Source organism: Macrobrachium nipponense, chromosome 6 (genome assembly GCF_015104395.2).
Source record: "Macrobrachium nipponense isolate FS-2020 chromosome 6, ASM1510439v2, whole genome shotgun sequence".
In the NCBI taxonomy this organism is placed as follows: domain Eukaryota; kingdom Metazoa; phylum Arthropoda; class Malacostraca; order Decapoda; family Palaemonidae; genus Macrobrachium; species Macrobrachium nipponense.
The window spans coordinates 98780725-98794192 of NC_061108.1; the positions used below are offsets into that span (position 1 = coordinate 98780725).

At 34.9% G+C, this 13468-nt stretch overlaps 1 protein-coding gene and 1 long non-coding RNA gene across 3 annotated transcripts in view; one reads left to right on the top strand and one right to left on the bottom strand.

The window, feature by feature from the left end:
• The window catches only part of LOC135216199 (uncharacterized), a 37852-nt gene extending 35941 nt beyond the window's left edge, over positions 1-1911 (bottom strand). Inside the window, exon 1 of one of the 2 annotated variants that reach the window (XR_010314830.1) lies at positions 1435-1911. This is a non-coding gene — a long non-coding RNA (uncharacterized LOC135216199). The remainder of the gene's footprint in view (positions 1-1434) is intronic. The other variant, XR_010314831.1, reaches the window with a different exon arrangement.
• Positions 1-13468, top strand: part of LOC135216664 (uncharacterized) — a 388956-nt gene that overhangs the window by 226301 nt on the left and 149187 nt on the right. The window lies entirely within an intron of this gene.

Here is a 13468-nt window from a genome sequence, read left to right on the forward strand (position 1 = left end):
GCATGCAATCACTACTTCCTACTAGCTGGATTGGTAGTCCTCCATATGGCTAAGGCTGAAGTTTCTACAATGGATTATCCTTCTTAAAACTACAATTTTGATTGAGCAGTCACCCAAAAAGAAACCATTGCATATAATTTAAAACTCAGTACTAGTATACAGAATTTCATGTATATTGAAGCAGAATATTGTAAAAAATAAAAAAATTAAAACTACACAAAATATTTAATAGGTAAACCATTATTAGCTATCCATAATTTTTATATACTGTCAGTGTCTGTTGGGCGAATGAAAAGTTTACAAAACAACCCTCTACAAGAGAGTAAGACAGACTTTAACAGACCAAGCAAGGTTACTTTGAGACATAGATACCTCTAAAGCATCTACAAAAAGAGATGGTTCAACATCTCGATATCTAGTAAACTCTTTCTGGGTCTATAGTAGTTTACCACCTCCACAAAAACTCAAATAATCTTTCAATATCCTACCTAGTTGCCTATTTAATTTCAGAGGCCCAAACCAAACTAGGTATGTATCTATTTTGTAGTATCAGATAGTAATTTTCAAAATTTCCAAAAGTTTATTTCCTTGCCCAAATAGTAAAACATAAGAGAGAGAGAGAGAGAGAGAGAGAGAGAGAGAGAGAGAGAGAGAGAGAGAGAGAGAATGTATGTTACAAAAGCTCTGTAGCCTTTTAAAATTGAAAAGTCATGATAGTACTTCAGGGCTAGGAAAGGTTAGGTTATGATCGATAGGTTGAACTGAAATAGTAGTAGCCTAGTACCTATAATTAAAATGCAATTGAAACTGATGAAGCAAAAAGGTTGCTCTCATTAAATCTTACTCTCTGTCATAATTTTACCAAATACTACTGCTTGAATTTGACGCACAACCCAATTCAAAATAGACGTAGGATAAACTTAGTAGTATACCTAAGAGAAGAAAGTCTAACACTAGCTAGCCTAGTATTTACTTTAGCTCCTCTTGAATAGCACCGGGGTGTACCTGACTTTGCACTATTAATTCTAGTTATGTTAATTAGTACCCTGAAGTAGGCTAAGGGCAGTCTGGCCACAATAGCCTACAGTTCCGCAAAAGGCTAACTTTAGGCTACCTAAGGCCAAGACTATGAGCGTTCTCCTCTTGTTCCGGACACGAAATTACAACGAAATACGAATGTAAACCGTGAAATCAATCACTCAAAATTAATTACTCTAATATTGCTTTACCAACGGATAGCCCAACTGTGTTACGATTTCCTTGAAAGCCACCTAAAGTAGGTAATCATCGTAACTCGGGAGACTAGACTAGGATACCTAAAAATGTCATCGGTCTTCAGTCATCAGCATTGCCTATTTTAAGCAGGTTTTAAGCTGCATGGATCCCTGCTATCTTAAAAACGAAAAAAATAACGTCAACAAATGTTCAACGTACGTGAAAATACCTGAAACTTTCCTGGGTAGTCTGTAATACGGAGGTTACAGTATATTTTTCAGCTGTGGTGGTACAGCCTAGTTGACACATAGATAACCAGTTGTTCTACTGAAGGTATGAAGAAGAAGAAGCTCGAGAAAGTTTCGTAGACTTGCGCGGTACTTGAGAGTGTTCATTATTCATGTATATTATCGGTAGCCATTTTCCTAAGTGACCTTTATGAATTTGCATGATAATATTATTTTACTTTGATACCATAACTCGATATTGGGATTTTGACGCAGCGCTCTTCCAGTCTCTTTAATATGCTTAACAGGAAACTCATCCTCAAAGCTACCGTCTTTGTTCATGTTTTAACAGAAAATATCATGGGCCTGGTACAGTACTAAACATGACAATCGTGGGAGTGGTTGATGTATTAACATAAATATTTACCATTTGCACACGTCTCCACTTTGAAACACATCGTCACAACAGATTTCAGTAGTGATCTCAATCATGCTACTTTAGGAAGATATTAAAACCTATGTAAGATGAAATCTCAAGATTCAGATCAATATTAACGAATTCTACATGGAGCACCCATAGATATAGAAACCTCTCTACATCTATGGGAGCACCAATGGGTGACATTGTTGTTTCTTTTGCTATCCAGACATTTTGCATTTGTGGCATTTACGATTATACACATAAAAAATATCGAAAAAAATTAACTTCATTCACAAACAGTATTATGGCTCCCCTGTGTGAGTTTTTTATATATATATATTTACCTGATTATAATGTCAATTACCTTACCTTACCTTAACTTCAACACACCCATTGTCATACGTTGGATAATGAAAGAGGAAACAAAATATAATCGATTACCTCCTCTTTTACTGGAAAGAAGAAATTAGATATTAATAGTAAAGAGGAAAGGAAAAAAGTGGCCTTAAATTTCCGAATACCGCAAAATGCACAGTCTGATGATTACGTTATGTTCAGATTAAACAATTTGTAATTTGTAACATTCAGAGGAAACTTTTCATACTTGTCAGACAAGTACAAATAACAAAACAAAAACAAAGAACTTATACCATTAGCACAATGGAAATATCCCTTCACTCTTTCCGGTACCAACAATCTAAACTAGAGATAAATGAACAGACAAAAACTTCCATTACAGATTTACCCCTTATTTTCCACCTCTTACAAATGCTGCCTATTTTGGGATCTTATAACATATAGACATTTTAGCTGAATTCGAAGAGGAAAAAAATAAACGCAATTATTCACAAACGCTCTTAATATAGCAAAAAGAGAAAAAGTTCAAATATGAAGGCTTTCTTAATTTGTGATTGGCTACTTTGCCATAATCCAGTTTAAAAGAGCAAATATGTTTATTTTCCCCTTTCAAAGTATCATTGCGTTTAGTAAAAATTAAAGCAATATATGAAACATATCTGACTCTAAATTTTAGGGCTCTCTCTCTCTCTCTCTCAGCATTGGCTTTTCTGTGTAGGATTCGTCCGGATAATGTTAAAATCTAGTTCATGTGCGGTCATAATTCTCTATAATAATGTAAGTCGGACATATCTTTCAAGATACATTCTCTTGCCTCGCATAAGTATATCCCTTAATATTTGCCTTCATACCTACACACGCAAACTGTGTGTGTGTGTGTGTGTGTGTGTGTGTTGTGTGTGTGTGTATATATATATATATATATATATATATATATATAATATATATATATATAAACATATATGTATATATATATATATATTATATATACATCTATACACACATATATATATATACATATATATACTGTGTTTGTGTGTGTAAACGTGTGTACATTCGGGTGCGTGCGTGTGTAGTAGTGTGTGTACGTTTGCCTGTCTGTGCGCGTTCATGAGAGCCTTGTGCTATGCACTTGCGAAGATGGTCATCGATGAGGTGCACGTTATAACATACCCCAAAGAAGAGTATCCTATCTAATACAACACGTAAGTCTACACTAAGTCCGCTAATGTTAAAATTTGGAAACACCGCCTAAAAAAAATGGTTAACGAAGTTGTTGGTACATTCAGTCGTTGCAGCATCTTAGGCATCCTGGTCAAGGTCGAATTTCCAATAGGAGTGAGTTTCTTACGTATAATTAGGATACGTAAATGTGTAAACATCTGATATCAAAGAGGCCATAACCTATAGCACTCCATAGGGGCAACAAGCATAGACGGTCAGGGTAAAAAAGGCTATACTTGTCATTGAAACGAGGATATGTTGAAAGACCTTATTAGTAAAGGGCAAAAGTGACGGCTACAGAAGTTTCCACAACATAGCATTTGCTTATCATCATAATGAAAGAAGGAATCACAGGCGATCATTGCAAATTTCACTTCAAATTTACGCGGACATAATTTCCGCGTAGCTGAGTCAAGTGCCGTATCTTTAAAACATTAAAAGATAAATAAAATAGCACTCCAATCATACTTTACCAAATACAAAATTCGTTCTAGATATGCAGGTAAAAATCAACACATCGCCGCATCTGTGTGCTGCAATTAACCATTTGTTTATTTGGCTGACTTTGCCAACACGCTCTCAAATTTGCTAGTTGAAACTATAGTCTAGTTTCTCATTTCTCCACTTATATACGGATAGCCAATTCGGAGCGATAAATAAGATATTCCGTGTTCATAGCCTTTTCCCCAACGGAAAATTCATACATGATTTATCTATGGGTCAATGAAAATCAAAATTCAATTCCGAGGAGAGAGAGAGAGAGAGAGAGAGAGAGAGAGAGAGAGAGAGAGAGAGAGAATGAGAGAGAGAGAGAGAGAGAGAGAGAGAGAGAGAGAGAGAGAGAGAGAGAGAGAGTTAAAAAAAAAACCCGGATTTCGACTCAATTCATAAAATACAAGACAAGCAAATCTCTACTCTAAAGTAAAGAAAGAAATATTGGTCCCAACACGCTTAAGAATTTTCGTGCTTCAGCCTAAGTTCGGAGCTAATGAGATTTTCGAAGGAAGACGAATTCAATTAAACCACACGGGTGGGTCACACGACTTACAGAGTTCCCTGGCCCTGACTCATAGTTGAATACTATTATCGTTAGAGCACCGAGTTCCGTAAACACACTGTGGGGAACTGATCGCTCGTCTATAATTGCCGATAGTCACCAGAAACCTTTTATATTTTCATTTCGTTTCAGTGAACTGTGTATGTATATGCATATATACATATGCTGAGTCGACTAGCGGGCAGCAAGCTGTTTAAACTGTACACCTGCTGCGTGCACTTGTTGCTAATGTAATTCCAGTACTCAACCACTGAGCCAGAAACACACACACACACATACACGCACACGAGCTGCAGAGACAGGAAACGTTTAAAAGGACATGACAGCATTATTAAGTTCTTTCGTGTATTTAACACATTTCATGTGCGAGCCCAAAGATGTGTTAAGCGTACGAAAGTATATCAGTATTCAGTCGTTTCTTATCAAACATTTACCATGGCTTCGGCTGGTGATCATATCACGTGCGTATTTGTGGACTTTTAACCACAACACACACACACACACACACACACACACAAGAAACAATTCAGTAAAAACTGCAAGAGGTAGGGTAGTTAGATTTATTCATTGTGCATGTAGTACTATAGGTGTGTATAGCTTAATTTACTTAAAGACATTAAATTTGAATAATTCTCTCGTTGAATATTAATTCTGACATTAGCTTGTAATTTTTATCGAGATACTGTTGTTAGAACAAGCACAATAAACAAATCGAATGCGGATCTTGACCACAGTCCCCGAAACGGTAAAGTACGGTTAAGTGGCAGGGTCGTCATAGCCTGTAGAAGAAGGGCTTATGAAACCGTGAGTGGCGGAAATGTCGAGCAAAGGGGGTGTGACGTCATTTCCCATGAAACCTTGGGTTTTCTTCGCTGTTGCTCTCGTCTGGTCCATTGCTCTTGCATGTGAAATCGAGAAAAGAGTATCGTATTGCGAAAGTAAATATGCTTCCGCAAGGCTACATGAAACGACCCGGACACGATGGCTGAATTAATTTGTCGATCTTATTGATATTACATACGCATGTGCACATAATTTACTCTGTAAGTTTGTACATAAGCTGATATTGTACACTGGACACGCTCACGCACTGACATAGCCTACAGAAACTCACGACTTACGTTACGCGTTAGATACCCGAAGGGTTATAGTCGCATGAATGGTGCGGTTTGAAAGAGACCTTTTGTATCGCAATAACTCCCTACGGCTGCAGAGGTGGCATTCATTCCTATTTGAAGATGACCTAACCAACACCTTTCTTTGCTTTCCTTTGTATTAGTTCGGTAATGTGTTCCCCATAAGATTCCACATTACGAATACACACATTTGTCTATTAATTACCATTTTATTGAACAAATAAATATTTTCTTTAGATTAGTTTCAATTAAACTGAACATGTCACTTTTAGTGCCTTTGTTTACTTTCTGAGCTCAAATTGAGAGGATATATATATGTATATATATATATATATATATATATATATATATATATATATATATATATATATCCTCTCAATTTGAGCTCAGAAAGTAAACAAAGGCACTAAAAGTGACATGTTCAGTTTAATTGAAACTAATCTAAAGAAAATATATATATATATATATATATAATATATATATATATATATATATATATATATATATATATATATATATATATTTACTTTTATTAGCATGGAAAATTATTTTCATTGAAAACATATCTTTGATTTAAACAATTAAACAACATTTTTCTCCATACTTCTAAATCAGAAAGGCTTATTTACTTTTGAAAACTTTTGTTCAGAATTAAAAAAAAATGTAGTTTATAATGATTTAAATGAAAAGCATTGATTTTGTAAAAATTATGAAGAAAATAACCTTACAATAAAGAAAAAAAATTAGCCGTTTTTTTAGCCATTTTCTGTTAAGTCTAGCCGGAATTTAGCCGATTTTAGAGCTTGAGTTAGCCGATTTCGGCGAAGGCATCTGGCAACACTGCCACAACGAGAGCATTTGACAAAAATGTCCACGTTGATAACGAACTAAAGTTACAGGATCGAAGGCAATTCGATACAATATCACACGCACGCACGTATAATATGGACTATAGCTACATACATACAAATGCAGCAGTATACGAGTTTACGTATATGTCCGTGTGATTAAGAAGTAAGACTATATATCTGCATTGTAAAACTTTCGGCAATTTGTAAGGCAGTCATACATCATAACGTACTTGTATGGTAAACAAACAGTTACAGACGCGCAGTTGATAAGTCTAAAAATAAGCACATAACATTTCGGCTATCAGCTAGCGGTGGTCAACTGACAGCTGAGACAGTCTGCATTTGACTATTCAACTGTTTGAAATATCGATCAGTCTTTACAAATTGAACAAAAGAGAATGGAAATCTTCAGCTTCCATAGACAGTACACGTTTTAAGCCTGAATAAAGCGTAGCTATAATGTCCTAAAAAATTCCTTTGTCTGGTTTCATATACGTGGGCCTATTTGATTCATTCAAACGATACTACTTTTTAATTGAAACAGAGGGCATAACATCGAAGTGGACGTTATTATTCATCTTCTTAGAGTTGAGCAGGATGACATTTAAATGCATGACAAATGCGCTAATAAAAAAGATAAAACTCATATGTCGGACAAGGGAAGGATAACGATTATCTAGCGCAACTGTTTCTCTCTGACGGCCACAAAATTATATGTTTGTACCACGGTCTAGAGAGAAGACCTTGGATTTTATGAACATGCATGCAGTCACATTTGGACTTTACTAGGTAAACTATTATTAGTATTATTATTAATCCACTCTTCGACAAACCCTTTAAGGTTGTCAAATAAAAGATACTAAGATTACATTGTTTTCCCTGTCTCACAATGACAAACCTTCTGATACACACACAAAACTTATTGCATACTAAGGTGTTTTTGTAATCGTGTTATATACCTCAACTTCAAAGAGAGAGAGAGAGAGGTTGTAATCATTCTGAAAAGTGATCGTCATGGGCGTCAGGGGGCGCTTTTTACCGTCTTTGTTCACTTACATTAAACATGCACACACATACACACACACACACACACACACACACACACACACACACACACACACATATATATATATATATATATATATATATATATATATATATATATATATAACGTCAAAAGACATCATCCACACCTGCTTCAAGGTTCCTGCGCAGCCTGACCTCCACGACGGAATTCAACTGATTTTGGGAGCCAAAGGCACTAGGACTCATCAAGGCTGTTTGAGCGAATCAAGAGAATGTCATTGCAAGAGGCAGAAGAAAATGTTTCCTGACATGCAATTCGCTACCAGGGATACTTGAGGAGATTTTCATTCCTCTCGCACTCAGGGCTCTCACACTAATGCAGCCGCTCTCTCATAACGACAACAGGTCTGGAAATGTTCAGAATTGTTTTAATTTCGCGCGTGGGAAATGTATAGGTCGGGAAATAGTTAGAATTATTTTAATTTCGCGCGTGATGAACGTAAAACAAAATAGGTCTAGAGATATTTAGAATTGTTTTAATTTCGCGCGTGGGAAACGTAATAAAAAAGCAGGTCTGGAAATATTCAGAATTGTTTTAATTTCACGCATGGGAAGCGTAATAAAGAACAGATCCGTAAATATATAAATATTTTTAATTTCGCGTGTGGGAAATGTAATAATAAAAACATATCTGGAAATATATAAATATTTGTTATTTCGCGTGTGATGAACGTATTAAAAAAAAAAACACAGGTCTGGAAATATTTATATTGTTTTAATTTCGCGAGTGGGAACGTAATTTGAAAAAAAAAAAAAAAACAGACTAGGAAACATGGAGAATAGTTTTAATTCTGCGTGTGATGAACGTATTAAAAACGGGTCTGGAAATATTTAGATCTGATTTAATTTCGCGTGTTGGGAACGTAATAAAGAAAAAGGGAAAAAAAAAGGTCCCAGTGGAACATAATCAAAAATAGGTCTGGAAATATTGGTAATAGTTTTAATTTCGCGCATGGGATACGTGATAATATTTCTTTTTAAGTGAAGATCACTGTACATCACAATTATTTCTATGATTGCAATTGGCAAACAAAGTCAGATTGTTCACTTGAAGTTGGTAATCTAAAATTTTACCAGCGGTCATTATAGTAGGAAATAATGTGTCATACTTACATGGTGCATGAGTGAGAATAATAAAAGATGAATAATTCAACAATTCACTTTCCATGATGCACATCATATATATATCCCATACATATATATATACTATATATATATATATATATATATATAGATATACCCAATACATATGATACTATATCAATAATATAATTAATATACTATTATATCTATATATATATATATAATATACATTCATTTTTCACAGGAGGTTCTCAATTATATGGAAGATTCACAAGAGGAGTGATATATATATATATATATATATATTATATATATATATATATATATATATATATATATATATATATGCAAAAGAAATTACTTGCACCGAGCGCTTTCATGTATTTCTACACCTCATAAGGGTTCAGGTGTAAGTGCCAAGAAAACAAATACAGAGTCACAAGAAGACTTCGTGGCAAGACAAATGATGCTAAAAAACATATCTGGAAATATATAAATAGTTGTCATTTCGCGTGTGATGAACGTATTAAAAAAAACATGTCTGGAAATATTTGTATTGTTTTCATTTCGCGAGTGGGAACGTAATTAAAAAAAAAAAAAAAAAAAAAACAAAAAAAAAAAAAAAAAAAAACACTGGGAAACATGGAGAATAGTTTTAATTTTTCGTGTTATGAACGTATTAAAAACAGGTCTGGAAATATTTAGATCTGGTTTAATTTCGCGTGTGGGGAACGTAATAAAGAAAAAGGAAAAAAAAAGGTCTGGGAAAATTTAAAATAGTTTTCATTTCCCGGTGGAACATAATCAAAAGTAGGTCTGGAAATATTGGGAATAGTTTTAATTTCGCGCATGGGATACGTGATAATATTTCTTTTTAAGTGAAGATCACTGTACATCACAATTTATTTCTATGATTGCAATTGGCAAACAAAGTCAGATTGTTCACTTGAAGTTGGTAATCTAAAATTTTACCAGTGCTCATTATAGTAGGAAATAATGTGTCATACATACATGGTGCATGAGTGAGAATAAAGGCGCTGTCACACTTGCGAAATTTCCGTCGACTTTTTCTGAGTTTGTCGTCGACTTTCCAAAGCATTCGACGTCATTCCGTACTCTGGTTGTCACACATGACCTTCTCCGTACCGTGGATGTCGTCGTCAAAACGTAAACAAACCATCTGAGCTGTGACTTCCCGGAATGATAAAACAATTAATGCTTTATAACACAAGCAACTAGTGGGTCGTGCTTGCATGTGTTTAATAATGCTGCATAGAATTTAGAAAAATCTTTGGGTTCGGTCCTGGTTAGAAAAACTTGAAAAGTTTTATTTAAAAAAATAAGCTAGGGCTAGTCTAGATAGGCTATTCGTAACCTTGTTTACACAACCAGTCAGACTGTATTATAAATTAAGCTAAAGAAACTGCAATTTTTTTTAAAAGATTTGCGTTTATATTATTTGCTGCAAAAAAGCAAAATGGAGCAGACCTAGGCCATATAACAATCTAATATTCACGATAGGCTATAGCATGTTTATCTGTATAAAGATCAGCAAGTTCAGGAAAGTTTTCCTTGAGTCGCATGGCGATCTCTTGGTAATTTTTTCCATTTAAGACCCTTTTTCATGAAACTATCATGCTTATGGCCCCATAAGCATCGTCTCTCCCCCACATCTTCAACCAAAAACTGTTTTGGCAATCTTCTCTACTGTACCAAGAACTCCATCTTGCATCTGATGACTTGAAATACGCGCTGTCCGATATATAAACACAAGAAAGTCGACGGTAGCGATGGGTTGAATTCGATCGGTACCGTTTTCAAAATTCGTGACGACGACATCAGAAAGTCGTCGTCAAAACATGAAAAGTCGACGTCAAATTCAAAAGTCAACGGAAATTTCGCTAGTGTGACAGCGCCTTAAAAGTTGAATAATTCAATAATTCACTTTCCATGACGCACATCTTATGTAAGTGATATATATATATATATATATATAATATATATATATATATATATACATATGCATATATATACATATATAATATATATATAATATATATATATATATATATATATAATATATATATATATATATATAATATAACATAATATACAATTAATTTTTTCACAGAGGTTCTCAATTATATGGAAGATTCACAAGAGGAGTGTATATATATATATATATATATATATATATATATATATATATATATATATATATATGCAAAAGAAATTACTTGAACCGAGCGCTTTCATGTATTTCTACACCTCATCAGGATTCACGTATACAAGTGCCAAGAAAACAGATACAGAGTCACAAGAACACTTCGTACCAAGACAAATGATGCTAAAAAATAAACAACGCTAACATCTACCGGACAGTCCTAATACTTAATAGCCTGCTTGTTTTAGAATACCCTTCGTTAAAATCTCATCAACTTTATACAAGCCTAGGCTGATATTCAATAACTTATCACAGTCTTGTTTAACTATACAGGATTCTATTAAATTTCTTTTCACTAAATCTTTGCAAAACATAATTTCCTTTGAGTCTGTCCAGTTAATACCATGATTACTATTATTCATGTGTACAAATAATCCATTTGACATATTACCAGTTAGTTCTTACATTATATTTGTGTTGTTTTAATCGAACTGCTAATGTCTTTCCACTTTGTCCTACGTAGGTTTTATTACAATTTTTACACGGAATCTTATAAATACATCCTGTTCCATTTCCAGGTGAATTTCTGATCAACAAGTTTCTAATAGTTCCTAGCGTTTTGAACACAACATTAATACCAAGTGGCTTGACTTGTCTCGAGATGTTATTGAAGCAAGCACAGATATAAAAGCCTAGATGCCGCATCGGCCGCTAGCTGAATAGGCTGGCGCACGTCATCAGGCCCGCCATCTTGGCGCGGTAATTCAAACAATGCAGCAGGCTGCAGTATATGACGTTTTTTCGCCACTATTCGCTTAATATTGCACGGATTTTCTTGTCTGATGGCTCGTTACAAAGCTTACATAATTCCCTACAAGGATCTAATAAAATAAAGTTGTTCCTTATTGTTTGAAAGTTAACTTGCAATGACTTTGTTTTAGCAGGTAGGGGGAAGGGGGCTAGTTGTACACAAATGTTAATATTTACCCATAACTATTGCTGTAAACAATAATTTGAAATGCTGTGATAAGACAGCCTACGAAAAAAGTGGTTAAAACAATATTGTTTAAGGGCCATTAGGTCAATAGGGTAAATCGTGTATGTTGGACACTAATTTGATGTTTCTAGATTTCTGTCACTGAATTATAGTTATGTAATATTAAAGTGTTAATCTGGTCCTTGTAATAAGAACTAAATGGCCAAGCAAGGCACATAATGAGGTTTTGTTGATGTTTTGATATAGCCTGCTAATTTCATATCAATGTATATAGATTATCATTACAATGTAGTATCATTAAACTGTTGGAAACAGCAATGAAAAAAAAACTTGTTTAAACTGCTGGGAATATTTATAAAAAATGCACAGATGCACAGTAAATGTTATATATACATTCAATGTAAGAACAAATATCATGAAAATAAATAATTGTGCAATACATTTTGAGAGTTGTTACTTCAAAGTATAGGCTTAATGACCCATAAGGCCACCCATAGCTTTAAATTTACATGCGTGACCAAACCAATGAACAGTCAGCTGAAAAAAAATTAGACTGGCCTTATGATTGTGGCCTAGGCTGAAAGGCTCGGCGGGGGGCGGGGGGTACTATGACCGGGTATACAGGGTTGCTCGTCAGGATTATGGCCTCATTTTGGCAAATTTTGGTCCTAGAGATGGGTCCCCTTCTGGAAGGGTAGAAGTATAGAGATGGCCCAGGCCCTTATCCCAAATAAGGTATAATAATTTGGGTCCTTGACAACACAGGTCTAGAGATGAGCTATATTGAACTGTTTATGCTTGCCATAATGATATATCCTAGTCTGAGCCAAATTAAAGGTAGTTTTGGGTGTGAAAAAATTTAAGTTCTATATAATTATTTCACCATATAAAATTAGGTCTAGAGATAGGTCACTTTTGCTACTGGAAGAGGTCTCTTGATCCCCCCTAAATTTTCTAAAGCCAGGTCTAGAGGTCAGAATTCACTGGAAGAATCCCCCCCCCCCCCCCCACCACCAGGCTCAAAGGAGCAGGCAGAGATGCAAGGCTAGATAACATAGAAATCCTAGTTATTCTAGGGCCTCTACTGTAGGCTTAGTTTTAGGCTCAACCCTACAGTTTTATGACTTAAACTTGTAGGCCTGTGCCAAAAATTATATTTGGGGGATTTTTTAACAGAGCACTTCGAGAGACAAAGACTTTACTTAAGTTGCACAGATCCATAGCTGTAGGCCTACTTTAGTAATCTGTCTTATCACAGCATTTCAAATTATTGTTTACAGCAATAGTTATGGGTATTAACATTCGTGTACAACTGCCCCCTTCACCTACCTGCTAAAACAAAGTCATTGCAAATTAACTTCAAACAATAAGGAACAACTTTATTTTATTAGATCCTTGTAGGGAATTATATAAGCTTTGTAACGAGCCATCAGGCAAGAAAATCCGTGCAATATTAAGCGAATAGTGGCGAAAAAATGTCATATACTGCAGACTACTGTATTGTTTGAATTACCGCGCCAAGATGGCGGACCTGATGACGTATGCCCGGCCGGCCGATGCGGCATCTAGGCTTTTATATCTATGGAAGCAAGTATAAAAAGAAAGCACTAAAAGATTTTTGTTTTCGAACTTTTCAGTTTTTGTCAATCC